This window comes from Triticum aestivum, chromosome 2A (genome assembly GCF_018294505.1).
Source record: "Triticum aestivum cultivar Chinese Spring chromosome 2A, IWGSC CS RefSeq v2.1, whole genome shotgun sequence".
In the NCBI taxonomy this organism is placed as follows: domain Eukaryota; kingdom Viridiplantae; phylum Streptophyta; class Magnoliopsida; order Poales; family Poaceae; genus Triticum; species Triticum aestivum.
Genome location: NC_057797.1, coordinates 212,178,635 through 212,197,381, shown reverse-complemented (window position 1 = coordinate 212,197,381; position 18,747 = coordinate 212,178,635).

The window sequence follows — 18,747 nt, the reverse complement described above, 5'->3', positions numbered from 1 at the left end:
TGTATGTTCTAGCTATTTTAGTTTCAGAAATTTAAAGCCGATGTTAAAATCATCTAAGCAAACCGATGCCAGTATAGTTTCTTATCCAAAGACATCGGAGATAGAGTGCAAAACACAATGCATAGCCGAATGGGGTGATGCAAAATCTGAATCATTCGTTTGCTTAACTCCAAATCCGTTCAAATAGCAAGATCGGCTAGAAAACAAGAAGTATACCTTCAATTCAAGCATGTGTGATCAAATATTTGATTTGTTGCTGAAAAATAATTACATTACAATCCTTGATCACCATGTTAAGCCATCAATCCAAGGACGAATGTATTGTAAGTTGCATGATTCATTCAAGCATAATTTTGAGGATTGCTACATGTTTCGTCAAATAGTTAAATTGGCCATTGAAAAAGGACGATTGAAGTTTGTTGAAACACCAAGAGATGACCGGTCTATTCCGATTGGTCCCGATGGCAAAAAGTTTTTGAATCGTCTGCTTCAAGCCGATCCATTTAAAGAGAAGGTAAAAAAATTCAGGTGATGGGATGAATCTTTCATGTAAAGAAGTTGTTGAAGAGCATAATGAACATAATCTTGAGGGCGATAATTCCATCGAAGCTACAATGGAGACGCCAAGGGCTGGGGGGGCAGCAAGCAAATCCAATGAGCGATGAAAGCAAACCAAAAGAAAACAAAGGCCGAAATAAGCGCAAGTGTAAGAGATCAAAAATCACCTTCGTTGAACTATTGGATAAATATCAAAAGAAGAGTGAAGAGAAGAATGCTTGTCGGCCAAATCATTCAAAGAAACCAAGGTCACCCCCAAAGCGCAAATATGAGGGTCGGCATTGGCAAAGTGAGAATCTCAATGCAGCATATTCATATCCTTACTTTGGGCCGCCGATGCCAATGTCGTGGATACCTCCCTATGCTCATGTAAATCCATATCCATCATGGGACAGGTATGATACAAGGACACATTACCCATCTTATTTTGGACCATTTCACCAACATTATGCAGCTCCTAGAAAATCAACATTTGATGAACAATCACATGTCAAAGACCGTTTCAATCACAAGGAATCGGTCCAGAGCTCAAGGAACAAGAAAGAGGTGGTCAAGCAAGTTTACCGTGTTGAAAAAGATGGCCATAAGAGTGCTACTTCAGATTTGATCTGAAATGAAAAAGAGCCAATTAAAGTGTTGACATTGGCTACTAAAGGCGATGAGGCAAGTCAATCAGGTGCCAAATCTGAAGAGAAGAAGTTGAGAGTGCACAAGGCAAAACAAGAGTTGCCATTGCTTCAAACAAAATCACAGCCGGGGTGCCCACTCGGCTTATCATATTGGCAAACGAAGAAATTGCAAAAACTTAGTGCACAAGAACTTGAGGAAAGGAATATGGCATGGATTCTGAAAGGAAGTTCCCAAAATGAGAATTATGTGCAAGCTTCCATTACAGCAAGTACAATAAAGTGAAGAGAGAGAAGGATGGAAGCAACAAACAATTAAGTCGAAGGAGTGCATCACAACATCAAAATCTTCGGTTAGCACATCATCCATTTTCTTCAACCATGCCATTGATGTCTTTGCCATGGAACTCATCCCTAGGTATGATCAATTACCCTCCATGGATGCAACATAATCTTCTATATCATGAGAGGGTATTACCAAATCATTATACATTTCATTAGCTACAAGTTTGTTGCTGATCCAAAGAGCCGAAATACTTGATTTGCTATTTCATTTGTTTATTTTGGCTATACATGTTTTGGTGGACGAATTCTACATGAACCTTATGGAGGTGGCCGATATTTATTTATCTCCCTAAGAATATGACAAAGCATGGCCGGTGTACCATTCTAACATCGTCCTTAGTTCGATTGGAGAGCGAGACAAGGTACATGCTCATGCAAATTTATATGTATGCCTATATTATGATTGAATGGAGTTGAGACATTATGACCGATGTTGTTGAATATATGTTGCCTAGACCAATTCATAGTTACAGAATTGGTGAGAGTGGGTTTATGCTTTGATTTAATATATACGATTTGGCCTACAAATATTTCAAGTCTATGAGAGGCCAAATCATTGTTGGTTTCATTATTGAGTATCGAATTTATGACATGCATAATATTGATATTAGCCTTGTCTTTCTAGTACTATGAAGATTATGTTTTGATGGTTGAATTCATAACAATGGCCAAAGTGTTGGTGTTGTTTATATATTTCTTTATGGTACTGTTTTTTAAGCCTCATGCCTCTTAGAATATTTTTATGCACGATTAATGAAAACCGAATATGCATTGTTATTCGGATTGAGTCTTTTACTTGCTATAGGTTCTATACATACTGAGGCTTTCGGTGATTCGTTATGAGTAGTGCAACAAATATCCAGGGTTTATCAATGTTTTGATGAATCACTCATAGTTTATCTTGGGGTGTGTCTAGATGCAAAATTTACCTTGGTTTGCTTTAAAATTATTCATGTATTTAGACATGACAATTCGAAAGAATTGGCACAGCAAACATCCGGCTACTATGTTAAGCATGTTGTATTGCATTTCTCTCAATAGCCGATGCTTAGTCTCGTCAACATAGGTAAGGCCGAACCGAAGTCCACAGCTTCGGCCACTAATGAAATTTTTATGTAGACAGAAGTAAGGATTGGAGAAACTGTTGTTGATTATCTACAAAATCCTAGCAAAAGGGTGAACAATATGGTTCGGAGGATGACCTTGAGATACATATCTATGGTACTTTATCACCGGATTGTTAATGAAGCTGAGAAGGTTTCACCCAAGTTTGCATCAGAAAATTCACACAAGACATGGTCGATATATACTTATCGTCCTAAGGACATATAAATGGCCGATGGAGTGTTGACATAGTCCTTAGAACAAACTTGGTACAAGTTATTTTTCCACACGCTAGCTTTGCCGAAAAACAGGGGGGCATGTGTTGACGCTCAAAAGTGGCATGTTTATAAAGAGTGGCTTCAAGCTATGTCAAGAGTAATTCAAACTTACTATTTAAAGTCACTATGAGATGGCTTTCTTCGAGAAGATCAAGATGAATATGAAGATGGTCTAAAACGGAGTTCGGATGCAAAAGTTATGACAACTTCAGAGATGCTCATGTTGACACCAGATTAAATAATGGCTTGAAACCCAATTAAGATGTCCTTATATGGAAAAATGATCAACATGAAAGTTGTGTGTCTCGTCGAAACAGTGGATTTTGATATAAAAATTATCTTAATCCGAGGTCGTATGCAACCTGTGAAGGCAAAACAAGGTCAGAAATAGAAACCGCAGAGTCATTTCGGACCGACCGAGTTGATTTGATCGGTGAGACCGAGTTGGTCCGAAAATTTACCAGAGAGTTGGCAATGTTGACTCGGTAGGACCGAAGCAAACTAATCGGTAAGGCCGAGATTGATCCGGAAATTACAGAAAGTTACAGAAAGTTGTCAACGCTCACTCGGTGGGACCGAAGCAAACCAATCGGTGAGACCGAGTTGATCCGGAAAATTGCCAAAGATTCCTGTCCGACTTAGGTTAGGGTTTTTGACATTTTGGATGGACTTTTTAGTCCTTTTCTTGTACGGGAAGTCCAGCCGCCTCATAAATAGATGAGAGGTGACGGCCGATTGAAGAACACACAATCGAACACATCAATCTATCATCTTTTACTTTTACCTTTCTCTCCCTCCCTTGTTATTCTTCTTCCTCGTTCTTCATTCGTTCTTCTTGTTGCACGGCGACGAACCTCTAGGCCCTAGGGGCGATTAGGTCGACCTAGGGAAGCCCATAGCCGCCGCGCGCCCTGACGGGGTCCCTCCCGGGCACGTGGGGGTTTCGGGTCCTCAAAAGCACCTGCCGGATTGCTTGCGTACCGCGCTTCCGGTCGGGTCTCCTTCGACGTGAGTTGCGGTGCATTACCCTCGGCGTTGGAGGTACACGGTGACGTGTTCGTGTGCGAACAGTGACCTCTATCAATCTTATAGTTTAACATAGTCATGGGATCGCTGACCAGTTTACGCCCATTGTGACAGTCAGTTTTCGGCTTTCTCCACTAAGGTGCTTAACCATTCGAGCTGGAAGCACAATCGTAGTGGTTCTCCGTTTGCACACCTATCCAAACAAAACGGAACATAGGAGGCAACCATAGGAGCCGGGCAACCCAACATTGATCGAAGACATAATTTGAAACCAATGCATATATAGCAATATCCGAGAATGTTTTTGCCGAATCTCTAAAGGTGTCAGCATTGCACTGCGAGACTTATGCTGTAAACACAGAAATATTATAAAAGTGCCATAGGCTTGGAAAACCAAAAAACTTCAGTAAAAACTTTACGCTCGAACTAAATCGAGGCATTTGATGCCAATCCAAAAATTGGTCTTACTTTTGTGCTTCTGTCGTGCATTAATATGACACATCCGATCTCAAGACTTCAAGCAGGTCAGCCTACGGCTACAACCTCCTATCCCGAAGGCGGAGTACTGCTCGTTAAAGCCAGTTTAGCAAACTAAACTCGAGCGGCATTAGAGAGAAAACATGCTCTCTGGCTATTGACCACACACTCGAGTCGAGAAAGGAGTGGTAGAAAAAGACTTTGCAACGACTTAGAAGAAGAACACTTATTATAAAATGGCTCATATAAATTTAAGAGCCCCAGTTCACGCGGGCAAAGAAAAGTGGTTTTTAACGAACCTCGTTTTTGACAAACATATTTTAGCATAAATATAATGTTTGGTCGAACCGAACAAGAATTAAAAAACTAAGCATGAAAGCGACTTAGTTGGTTAATGTGCTCGGTGTCGATGCGCGGCCCGAGCTTACAGCGGGATGAGGTCCCAGCCCCCAAGTCGGTCCCGAGGTGGCGGAGCGAAGAGCTCGGCACTCCGAAGTGACGACATAGCACGACTAATGTGGCGGGGTGGAACCTCCAGTCCCAATGAGGCGACTGAGCAGGCCGACTGTATGACGTCGAAGTCCGTGGTGTGGGCTAATGATATGATGACGAAGCCCCGGTCCAGCCATGGTGACGTGGTACGTCAGTACACCGAGGTGACAGTGCTGCCCAACCCAGATCATTTACCTATGCATAGAAAATAGTGCAAGCCGGAGATAATAGTAATAATAATAAAAGAAAACAAAAATTCATTGCACAATTAATAATTTATGCAAAGTGAGTAATAAAAGAAATATGGCCCGTGTGCCGAACACTCGATGAGGCAGAGCTCTCTCAGCGATGCCGAGGTCTCCAAGGCAACCAAACATGTCGGTATGGCAATTCGGCCAGCCGATTTACGTCGATTGGGACGACGACGTCAGCTTGCCGAAGTGACCGCGTGACGCAGTCGAAGTCGGTTACCTACACATGTAAAATAGTGCAGTCCAATATATATATATATATATATATATATATATATATATATATATAATCTTCGCATAATTAATTTACACAAAATATTTTTCAAAGAGATATGGCCTGGCGTCTAAGCCAATGTTGGTGCGGGGCGTCGGCGTGACAAAGCCTGTATTCACAGGATGGTCCGAGTCCCCCCTAGATGAGGCGTTCGCTGAACTGCGGATGGGAAACTGATTGAACCATCATGCAAACATCGTTAATGCGGTCATCATTTGACAGACCTGTGTATAGATGATGGAACAAACCAGAGTAATAATTCCTCGGAAAAAATAAATCCAAGCAAGAAAAGATTACTAGGATTAATAGGACCTGGTTTATCGGTTGTAGCAATCTGAAAAAAGGTTACTCTCAAAATTGGGACCCGATCCGCACACCCATTGCCTGATGGGCGATGAAATGACGGCCTGGCGATGCTGACAAAGGTTGGCTCGCCGAGGTAAAGCCCCTGATCTTACTAACATGACGAAGCTGGTCGGCTGGTGACGTTGAAGTCTCCGGAGTAGGTTGATAAAGAGATGGCAAAGCCTCCGGTCCAGCTGAGGTGACGGAGCAGCTCGGTAAGGCGACATTGCAGCCGCCGTGCCAGCCGAGGTGTTTGAAGCGGTTCGGCGTGGCAGACATCAGTTTGAAGAAGCTACGACTCGGCCATGCCGACGCTGGTTATAACTTGTGACACGGTCAATGTCGGATTGATGAAGTGACCGAGCGGCGATGTCGGTGTGCCTGACCCGTGTAATCCATGGGGCGATGGTGTTGGTGATGATTTAGTATCCGCGATGCCGAACTCTTATTTGGCTTGCCGAGCTGATGATCCAATAAGGTTGGGCTCGGCTCGATGAAGCGACGACATGTCTAACGCTCTTCGGCGGACGTGGAGCAAGGGCTGGTTTGACACCGGCGCGACGGTAAAGATTAGCTCCGAAAAGGAGCAAAATTTGTGAGCATGTGTTCGAAAACAAAACACAATATCCTAGAAAGAGATTCTTCCAAAAAGGTTGTCCAATATCCCGTTCATAAATAAAGATGAACTCAGGTCGGATTCATATTCTCGCAGAAAATAGATCCGAAAATTGACGCACTAATCGGAAGGTTCCCGGAGTTTGAACTGTCGGATTGAGTTGAAATTTTGATAGATGGTAGATATGGAAATTTTGCAGAAGATCAATGGTTGGATCTTCCAAATAACCTTCGAGATAGGCTCTGGAGACCACGTCCTAAACTCATCTAGATTTCCCTCCAGACTCAACTGGCCTCCGGTATATCATAGATCGTCGGAGATTCCTCCATAGGCATGCGACGAAATTTTATAGGGTTGTTGTACACTCAATTCCGCACAATTCCACCGAAGTAATCATCAAAGCGATGCTCGAGGAGGCGGTCACAACGGATACATGTTTGTTGTCCAGAAAAACAGCACAGTCGCCCAAGGGCAATGTTGACGTTGAGCCCCCGAGCTCCATCAATGATTCCTCCATGATCTTGATAGAGATCAGAGTTGATGATGAAGGCCCTCGTCTGAACATAGTGATCTAAGATGGAGAGCAGTCATCGATCGAGCCAAGGTGACTAGTTGAGCCGGCGACAAAGATGCCGACATCGACAATAAAGCTCCGTTCTGACGTGTAGATCGCGTCGGAGATGAACTGAATTCACATCGCACCGTGGCGACTACCAGCAGGCTCTCAATGAAAGCACCAATGTCGATTCTATATCCGGCATATCTCGTAGTAGGGGTTCTAAGATAGGCGTCTTAGAGCGATGGTAACATGGACACGAGATTTTACCCAGGTTCGGGCCCTCTTGATGGAGGTAAAACCCTACATCCTGCTTTTGATTCTATTCATATGGGGTGTAGTACAGAGTACATTTATCTACCACGAGATTGATCTAATGAATATATCACTGTCTATTAACTAGCCTGTCCTTGGTTTATATATGCACCATAGGCCTAGGGTTTAGAGGAGTCCTTGTCTTGTGCGCCAAGTCTTGTGGAATCCTCCTTGTATTCGGCATGGGCTGCCCGAAGTGGCCTATTAGTGAATCATCATGGGGGTCCCCGGCCCGACCCACTGGTCGGGAGACGACATGGTGAGTACCCCTTAGTCCAGGACACCGTCATCAAGTGCAAAGGAGGTGCTGGATTCAGAGATTTTCGTTTGTTTAACCAAGCCCTCCTGGCTCGACAGGCTTGGAGACTATTGACTAGGCCGGGTAGTCTATGCGCTCCACTATTAAAAAGTAAATACTATCCGAATGGCAAACTTGAAGATACTGTCTTTTCTGGGAATGCTTTGTCTACATGGACTGCGGTTATTCATGGACTAGATTTACTCAAGAAAGGCCTGATCTTGCAGATTGGAGATGAAAAGAGCATCCGAATCTGGAGGAATAGTTGGATCCCAAGACCATTTTCGTATAAACCAATTTCACAACAAGGATTATGCAGATTGAGGATTGTATCTCAAACTTTGAACGACAATGGCTCCTGGAATGTTAAAATGCTACAGTCCTTCTTTTTACCCTGTGACGCTATGGAAATCATGAAAATTCGAGCATGTCCGAGAGGTGGTGTAGATGTGATCACATGGGGGCCAACAACCAATGGAGTTTTTTTTTTGTAAAGTCAGCTTATGATTTGGCTCTTGATGAGTCTTGTGGTGTTGGGGAACGTAGCAGAAATTCAAAATTTTCCTACGTGTCACCAAGATCTATCTATAGAGAAACTAGCAACGAGGGAAGGAGAGTGCATCTACATACCCTTGTAGATCGTTAAGCGGAAGCGTTCAAGAAAATGGGGTTGAAGGAGTTGTACTCGTCGTGATCCAAATCACCGGAGATCCTAGTGCCGAGCGGACGGCACCTCCGCGTTCAACACACGTACAGCCCGGTGACGTCTCCCACGCCTTGATCCAGCAAGAAGAGAGGGAGAGGTTGAGGAAGACTCCATCCAGCAGCAGCACAACGGCGTGGTGGTGGTGGAGGAGCGTGGCTATCCTACAGGGCTTTGCCAAGCACCACGGGATATGAGGAGAAAGAGAGGGAGGGCTACACCATCAGGCAGAGATCAAATCGTATGTTATGGGCAGCCCCATGCCTCAATATATATAGGGGAGAGGGAGGAGGGTGCGCCCCCTCTAGGGTTCCCACCCCTAGAGGGGCGGCAGCCCTAGATGGGAAAAGGGGGAGGCGGCCAAGAGGGGAGAGAGGGGGAGGCGCCCACTAGGTGGGCCTTAAGGCCCATCTGGACTAGGGTTTGCCCCCTCCCACTCTCCCTTGCGCCTTGGGCCCCTTGTAGGGGGCGCACCAGCCCACCTAGGGGCTGGTCCCCTCCCACACTTGGCCCACGCAGCCTTCTGGGGCAGGTGGCCCCACTTGGTGGACCCCCGGGACCCTCCCGGTGGTCCCGGTACATTACCGATATCGCCCGAAACTACTCCGGTAACCAAAACAGGACTTCCCATATAAATCTTTACCTCCGGACCATTCCGGAACTCCTCGTGACGTCCGGAATCTCATCTGGGACTCCGAACAACATTCGGTAACCACATACAAGCTTCCTTTATAACCCTAGCGTCATCGAACCTTAAGTGTGTAGACCCTACGGGTTCGGGAGACATGCAGACATGACCGAGACGTTCTCCGGTCAATAACCAATAGCGGGATCTGGATACCCATGTTGGCTCCCACATGTTCCACGATGATCTCATCGGATAAACCACGATGTCAAGGACTCAATCGATCCCGTATACAATTCCCTTTGTCTAGCGGTATTGTACTTGCCCGAGATTCGATCGTCGGTATACCGATACCTTGTTCAATCTCGTTACCGGCAAGTCTCTTTACTCGTTCCGTAACACATCATCCCGTGATCAACCCCTTGGTCACATTGTGCACATTATGATGATGTCCTACCGAGTTGGCCCAGAGATACCTCTCCGTTTACACGGAGTGACAAATCCCAGTCTCGATTCGTGCCAACCCAACAGACACTTTCGGAGATACCTGTAATGCACCTTTATAGCCACCCAGTTATGTTGTGACGTTTGGTACACCCAAAGCATTCCTACGGTATCCGGGAGTTGCACAATCTCATGGTCTAAGGAAAAGATACTTGACATTAGAAAAGCTTTAGCATACGAACTACACGATCTATGTGCTAGGCTTAGGATTGGGTCTTGTCCATCACATCATTCTCCTAATGACGTGATCCCATTATCAACGACATCCAATGTCCATGGTCAGGAAACCGTAACCATCTATTGATCAACGAGCTAGTCAACTAGAGGCTTACTAGGGACATGGTGTTGTCTATATATCCACACATGTATCTGAGTTTCCTATCAATACAATTATAGCATGGACAATAAACGATTATCATGAACAAGGAAATATAATAATAACCAATTTATTATTGCCTCTAGGGCATATTTCCAACAGTCTCCCACTTGCACTAGAGTCAATAATCTAGTTCACATCGCCATGTGATTAACATTCACAGGTCACATCGCCATGTAACCAACATCCAAAGAGTTTACTAGAGTCAACAATCTAGTTCACATCACTATGTGATTAACACTCAATGAGTTCTGGGTTTGATCATGTTGCTTGTGAGAGAGGTTTTAGTCAACGGGTCTGAACCTTTCAGATCCGTGTGTGCTTTACAAATCTTTATGTCATCTCCTAGATGCAGCTACCACGCTCTATTTGGAGCTATTCCAAATAACTGTTCTACTTGGAGCTATTCTAAATTGTTTCTCCATTATACGTATCCGGTATCTCTACTCAGAGCTATCCGGATAGGTGTTAAGCTTGCATCGTCGTAACTCTTTACGTCGAACTCTTTATCACCTCCATAACCGAGAAAATTCCTTAGTCCATTAGTTACTAAGGATAACTTTGACCGCTATACTGTGATCTATTCTTGGATCACTCTTGTACCCCTTGACTGACTCATGGCAAGGCACACTTCAGGTGCGGTACACAACATAGCATACTGTAGAGCCTACGTCTAAAGCATAGGGGACTACCTTCGTCCTTTCTCTCTTTTCTGCCGAGGTCGAGCTTTAAGTCTTAACTTCGTACCTTACAACTCAGGCAAGAACTTCTTCTTTGACTGATCCATCTTGAACACCTTCAAGATCATGTCAAGGTATGTGCTCATTTGAAAGTATTATTAAGCATTTTGATCTATCCTTATAGATCTTGATGCTCAATGTTCAAGTAGCTTAATCCAGGTTTTCTATTGAAAAACACCTTTCAAATAACCCTATATGCTTTCTAGAAAATCTACGTCATCTCTGATCTACAATATGTCAACAACATATACTCATCAGAAATTCTATAGTGCTCCCACTCACTTATTTGGAAATACAAGTTTCTCATAAACTTTGTATACACCAAAATCTTTGATCATCTCATCAAAGCGCACATTCCAACTCCGAGATGCTTACTCCAGTCCTTAGAAGGATTGCTGGAGCTAGCATACCTTTTAGCATCCTTAGGATCGACAAAACCTTTCTGATTGTATCACATACAGCCTTTCCTTACGAAAGTTGGTAAGGAAACTCGTTTTGACATCCATCTGTCAGATTTCATCAATGCTGCTTATGCTAACATGATTCCGACGGACTTAAGCATTGCCATGGATGAGAAAAACTCATCGTAGTCAACTCCTTGAACTTGTGAAAAACTCTTCGCCACAAGTCGAGCTTCATAGATGGTGACATTACCATCCACGTCCGTCTTCTTCTTAAAAGATCCATTTATCAAATGGCTTGCCGATCATTGGGCAAGTCCGCCAAAGTCCATGCTTTGTTCTGATACATGGATCCTATCTCGGATTTCATGGTTTCTTAACCATTTGTCGGAATTTGGGCCCACCATCGCTTCCCCATAGCTCGTAGGTTCATTGTTGTCTAGCAACATGACCTTCAAGACAGGATCACCGTACCACTCTGAAGTAGTACGCATCCTTGTCACCCTACGAGGTACGGTAGTGACTTGATCCAAAGTTTCATGATCACTATCATAAGCTTCTACTTCAATTGGTGTAGGTGCCATAGGAACAACTTCCTGTGCCCTGCTACACACTAGTTGAAGTGACGGTTCAATAACCTCATCAAGTCTCCACCATCCTCCCAGTCAACTTTCCGAGACAAACTTTTCCTCGCAAAAGGACCCGATTCAAGAAACAATCCATATTGCTTTCGGATCTGAATTAGGAGGTATACCCAACTGTTTTGGGTGTCCTATGAAGATGCATTTTATCCGCTTTGGGTTCGAGCTTATCAACCTGAAACTTTTTCACATAAGCGTCGCAGCCCCAAACCTTTAAGAAATGACAGCATAGGTTTCTCTAAACCGGTGTCATCTCAACGAAATTACGTGGTACCCTATTAAAGTGAGTGCGGGTGTCTCTAATGCCTAACCCATGAACGATAGTGGTAATTCGATAAGAGACATCATGGTACCCACCATATCCAATAGGGTGCAACTATGATGTTCGGACACACCATCACACTATGGTGTTCCAGGCGGTATTAATTGTAAAACAATTTCCACAATGTCTTAATTGCGTGCCAAAACTCGTAACTCAGATATTCATCTCTATGATCATATCATAGACATTTTATCCTCTTGTCACAATGATCTTCTACTTCACTCTGAAATTACTTGAACCATTCAATAATTCAGACTTGTGTTTCATCAAGAAAATATTCTCAACATCTACTCGAATCATCTGTGAAGTAAGAACATAACGATATTCACTGCATGCCTCAGCACTCATTGGACTGCACACATCAAAATGTGTTACTTCCAACGAGTTGCTATCTTGTTCCGTCTTACTAAAACGAGGCTTTCAGTCATCTTGCCCATGTGGTATGATTTGCATGTCTCAAGTGATTCAAAATCAAGTGAGTTCAAACGGTCCATTTCCATGGAGTTTCTTCATGCATATACACCAATAGACATGGTTCGCATGTCTCAAACTTTTCAAAAATGAGTGAGTCCAAAGATACATCAACATGGAGCTTCTTCATGCATTTTATACCGATATGACTTACGTGGCAGTGCCACAAGTAGGTGGTACTATCATTACTATCTTTTGGCATGAACATGTGTATCACTACGACCGAGATTTCAATGAACCATTCATTTTAGGTGCAAGACCATTGAAGGTATTATTCAAATACATAGAGTAACCATTATTCTCTTTAAATGAATAACCGTATTGCGATAGTCATAATCCAATCATGTCTATGCTCAACGCAAACACCAAATAACAATTATTCAGGTTTTAACACCAATCTCGATGGTAGAGGGAGCGTGCGATGCTTGATCATATCAACATTGGAAACATTTCCAACACATATCGTCAGCTCACCTTTAGCTAGTCTCCGTTTATTCCATAGCTTTTATTTCGAGTTACTAACACTTAGCAACCGAACCGGTATCTAATACCCTGGTGCTACTAGGAGTACTAGTAAAGTACACATCAACACAATGTATATCCAATATACTTCTATCGACCTTGCCAGCCTTCTCATCTACCAAGTATCTAGGGTAATTCTGCTCCAGTGGCTGTTCCCTTTATTACAGAAGCACTTAGTCTCGAGTTTGGGTTCAACCTTGGGTTTCTTCACTAGAGCAGCAGCTGAATTGCCGTTTCATGAAGTATCCCTTTGTTCCCTTGCCCTTCTTGAAACTAGTGGTTTCACCAACCATCAACAATTGATGCTCCTTCTTGATTTCTACTTTCGCGGTGTCAAACATCACGAATATTTCAAGGATCATCATATCTATCCCTGATATGTTATAGTTCATCACGAAGCTCTAGCAGCTTGGTGGCAATGACTTTGGGGAAACATCACTATCTCATCTGGAAGATCAACTCCCACTCGATTCAAGTGATTGTTGCACTCAGACAATCTGAGCACAAGATCAACGATTGAGCTTTTCTCCCTTAGTTTGCAGGCTAAGAAAATCGTCGGAGGTCTCATACCTCTTAACGTGGGCACGAGCCTGAAATCCCAATTTCAGCCCTTGAAACATCTCATATGTTCCGCGATGTTTCGAAAACGTATTTAGTGCCTCAACTCTAAACCGTTTAACTGAACTATCACATAGTTATCAAAACGTGTATGTCCGATGTTCGCAACATCCACAAACGAGTTTGGGGTTCGGCACACTGAGCAGTGCATTAAGGACATAAGCTTTCTACTGTCCGCATAATTGCTACTTTCAACTTTTAACTATATTTTCTCTAGGAACATATCTAAAACAGTAGAACTAAAGCGCGAGGTACGACATAATTTGCAAAATCCTTTTGACTATGTTCAGATAATTAAGTTCATCTTATGAACTCCCACTCAGATAGACATCCCTCTAGTCATCTAAGTGATTACATGATCCGAGTCAACTAGGCCGTGTCCGATCATCACGTGAGACGGACTAGTCATCATCGGTGAACATCTTCATGTTGATCGTATCTACTATACGACTCATGCTCGACCTTTCGGTCTCCGTGTTCCGAGGCCATGTCTGTACATGCTAGGCTCGTCAAGTTAACCCTAAGTGTATTGCATGTGTAAATCTGTCTTACACCCGTTGTATGTGAACGTAAGGATCTATCACACCCGATCATCACGTGGTGCTTCGAAGCGACGAACTTTAGCAACGGTGCACAGTTAGGGGAGAACACTTCTTGAAATTGGTGTAAGGGATCATCTTATTTACTACCGTCGTTCTAAGTAAACAAGATGCATAAACATGATAAACATCACATGCAATCAAATAGTGACATGATACGGCCAATATCATTTTGCTCCTTTTGATCTCCATCTTCGGGGTTCCATGATCATCATCGTCACCGGCATGACACCATGATCTCCATCATCATGATCTCCATCATCGTGTCTTCATGAAGTTGTCTCGCCAACTATTACTTCTACTACTATGGCTACCGGTTAGCAATAAAGTAAAGTAATTACATGGCGTTGTTCAATGACACGCAGGTCATACAATAAATAAAGACAACTCCTATGGCTCCTGCCGGTTGTCATACTCATCGACATGCAAGTCGTGAATCCTATTACAAGAACATGATCAATCTCATACATCACATATCATTCATCACATTCTTCTTGGCCATATCACATCACATAGCATACCCTGCAAAAACAAGTTAGACGTCCTCTAATTGTTGTTTGCATGTTTTACGTGGCTGCTATGGGTTTCTAGCAAGAACGTTTCTTACCTACGCAAAACCACAACGTGATATGCCAATTGCTATTTACCCTTCATAAGGACCCTTTTCGTCGAATCCGTTTCGACTAAAGTGGGAGAGACTGGCACCCGCTAGCCACCTTATGCACCAAGTGCATGTCAGTCGGTGGAACCTGTCTCACGTAAGAGTACGTGTAAGGTCGGTCCGGGCCGCTTCATCCCACAATACCGTCGAAACAAGATTGGACTAGTAACGGTAAGCATATTGAACAAAATCAACGCCCACAACTACTTTGTGTTCTACTCGTGCAAAGAATCTACGCAATAAACCTGGCTCTGATACCACTGTTGGGGAACGTAGCAGAAATTCAAAATTTTCCTACGTGTCACCAAGATCTATCTATAGAGAAACTAGCAATGAGGGAAGGAAAGTGCATCTACATACCCTTGTAGATCGTTAAGCGGAAGCGTTCAAGAAAACGGGGTTGAAGGAGTTGTACTCGTCGTGATCCAAATCACCAGAGATCCTAGTGCCGAACGGACGGCACCTCCGCGTTCAACACACGTACAGCCCGGTGACGTCTCCCACACCTTGATCCAGCAAGAAGAGAGGGAGAGGTTGATCAACGAGCTAGTCAACTAGAGGCTTACTAGGGACATGGTGTTGTCTATATATCCACACATGTATCTGAGTTTCCTATCAATACAATTATAGCATGGACAATAAACAATTATCATGAACAAGGAAATATAATAACAACCAATTTATTATTGCCTCTAGGGCATATTTCCAACATGTGGAACTACAACACAGGCTTCTAGTACCGCACCTGATGGAAGGCGAGCTTGCTGGAAGTTGATTTGGAAGAGCCTCGTGCCACCGACGGTAAAGAATTTCGCTTGGCACGTCTCAATGAACCCATTACCCACTGTTGGAAATATGCCCTAGAGGCAATAATAAATTATTTATTATTATTATATTTCATTGTTCATGATAATCGTTTATTATCCATGCTAGAATTGTATTGATAGGAAACTCAGATACATGTGTGGATACATAGACAACACCATGTCCCTAGTAAGCCTCTAGTTGACTAGCTTGTTGATCAATAGATGGTTACGGTTTCCTAACCATGGACATTGGATGTCGTTGATAACGGGATCACATCATTAGGAGAATGATGTGATGGACAAGACCCAATCCTAAGCCTAGCACAAAGATCGTGTAGTTCGTATGCTAAAGCTTTTCTAATGTCAAGTATCATTTCCTTAGACCATGAGATTGTGCAACTCCCGGATACCGTAAGAGTGCTTTGGGTGTGCCAAACGTCACAACGTAACTGGGTGGCTATAAAGGTACACTACAGGTATCTCCGAAAGTGTCTATTGGGTTGGCACGAATCGAGACTGGGATTTGTCACTCCGTGTAAACGGAGAGGTATCTCTGGGCCCACTCGGTAGGAAATCATCATAATGTGCACAATGTGACCAAGGAGTTGATCACGGGAAGATGTGTTACGGAACGAGTAAAGAGACTTGCCGGTAACGAGATTGAACAAGGTATCGGGATACCGACGATCGAATCTCGGGCAAGTACAATATCGCTGGACAAAGGGAATTGTATACGAGATTGATTGAATCCTCGACATCGTGGTTCATCCGATGAGATCATCGTGGAACATGTGGGAGTCAACATGGGTATCCAGATCCCGCTGTTGGTTATTGGCCGGAGAGTTGTCTCGGTCATGTCTGCATGGTTCCCGAACCCGTAGGGTCTACACACTTAATGTTCGGTGATGCTAGAGTTGTTATGGGAAATAGTATGTGGTTACCGAAGGTTGTTCGGAGTCCCAGATGAGATCCCGAACATGATGAGGAGCTCCGGAATGGTCCGGAGGTGAAGATCGGTATATTGGACGAAGGGTATTGGAGTCCGGAATTGTTCCGGGGCTATCAGGTGATGACCAGCGTGTCCGAAAGGGGTTTCGAAGGCCCCGGTAAGCGTTGGGGGGCCTTATGGGCCAAGGGGAGAGGGCACATCAGCCCACTAAGGGGCTGAGCGCCCCTCCCACCCCATCTCACGTAACCAGGAGAGGTGGGGGCGCCACCCCTAGAGCAGCCGCCCCTCCCGGCTTGGGGGGCAAGTTTCCTAGGGGGTGGGGGCGCCCAAACCCATCTAGGGTTTCCCCTGTGGTCGCCGCCCCTCCCCTGGGGAACCCTAGGGCACCTCCCCCCCACCCTTCCCCCTATATATAGTGAGGGAGAGAGAGGGCAGCCGCACCTCTTCCCTGGCGCAGCCCTCCCTCCTCGTACACCTCCTCCTCCTCCATAGTGCTTGGTGAAGCCCTGCTGGAGAACTACGAGCTCCATTGCCACCATGCCGTCGTGCTGCTGGAGTTCTCCCTCAACTTCTCCTCTTCCCTTGCTGGATCAAGAAGGAGGAGACGTCTCCCAACCATACGTGTGTTCAACGCGGAGGTGCCATCCGTTCGGCGCTAGGATCATCGGTGATTTGGATCACGACGAGTACGACTCCATCAACCCCGTTCACTTGAACGCTTCCGCTTAGCGATCTACAAGGGTATGTAGATGCACTCTCCTTCCCCTCGTTGCTAGATTACTCCATAGATTGATCTTGGTGATGCATAGAAAATTTTGAATTTCTGCTACGATCCCCAAAAGTGGCGTCATGAGCTAGGTCTATGCGTGGTTTCTATGCACGAGTAGAACACAAAGCAGTTGTGGGCGTCGATATTGTCAATTTACTTGCCGTTACTAGTCTTATCTTGATTTGGCGGCATCGTGGGATGAAGCGGCCCGGACCGACCTTACATGTACTCTTACGTGAGACTGGTTCCACTGACTGACATGCACTAGTTGCATAAGGTGGCTAGCGGGTGTCTGTCTCTCCCACTTTAGTCGGATCGAATTCGATGAAAAGGTCCTTATGAAGGGTAAATATAAATTGGCATATCACGTTGTGGTTTTCGCGTAGGTAAGAAACGTTCTTGCTAGAAACCTATAGCAACCACGTAAAAACTTGCAACAACAATTAGAGACGTCTAACTTGTTTTTGCAGCATATGCCTTGTGATGTGATATGGCCAAAAGGATGTGATGAATGATATATGTGATGTATGAGATTGATCATGTTCTTGTAATAGGAATCACGACTTGCATGTCGATGAGTATGACAACCGGCAGGAGCCATAGGAGTTGTCTTAATTTATTTATGACCTGCGTGTCAACATAAACGTCATGTAATTACTTTACTTTATTGCTAAAGCGTTAGCCATAGTAGTAGAAGTAACAGATGACGAGACAACTTCAAGAAGACACGATGATGGAGATCATGGTGTCATGCCGGTGACAACGATGATCATGGAGCCCCGAAGATGGAGATCAAAAGGAGCAAAATGATATTGGCCATATCATGTCGCTATTTGATTGCATGTGATGTTTATCATGTTTTACATCTTATTTGCTTAGAACGACGGTAGCTTAAATAAGATGACCCCTCGCAATAATTTCAAGAAAGTGTTCCCCCTAACTGTGCACCGTTGCGAAGGTTCGTCGTTTCGAAGAACCACGTGATGATCGGGTGTGATAGATTCTAACGTTCGAATACAACGGGTGTAAGCCAGATTTACACACGCAATACACTTAGGTTGACTTGACGAGCCTAGCATGTACAGACATGGCCTCGGAACAGGAAGACCGAAAAGTCGAACATGAGTCGTATAGAAGATACGATCAACATGAGATGTTCACCGTTGATGACTAGTTCGTCTCACGTGATGATCGGACACGGCCTAGTCGATTCGGATCATGTTTCACTTAGATGACTAGAGGGATGTCTATCTGGGTGGGAGTTCATTAAATAATTTGATTAGATGAACTCAATTATCATGAACATAGTCTAAATTGTCTTTGCAAATATGTTGTAGATAAATAGCTCACGTTGTAGCTCCCTGTTTCAATACGTTCCTAGAGAAAGACCAAGTTGAAAGATATTGTAAGCAATGATGCGGACTGGGTCCATAGTCCGAGGAGTGTCCTCACTGCTACACAGAAGGCTTACGTCTTTGA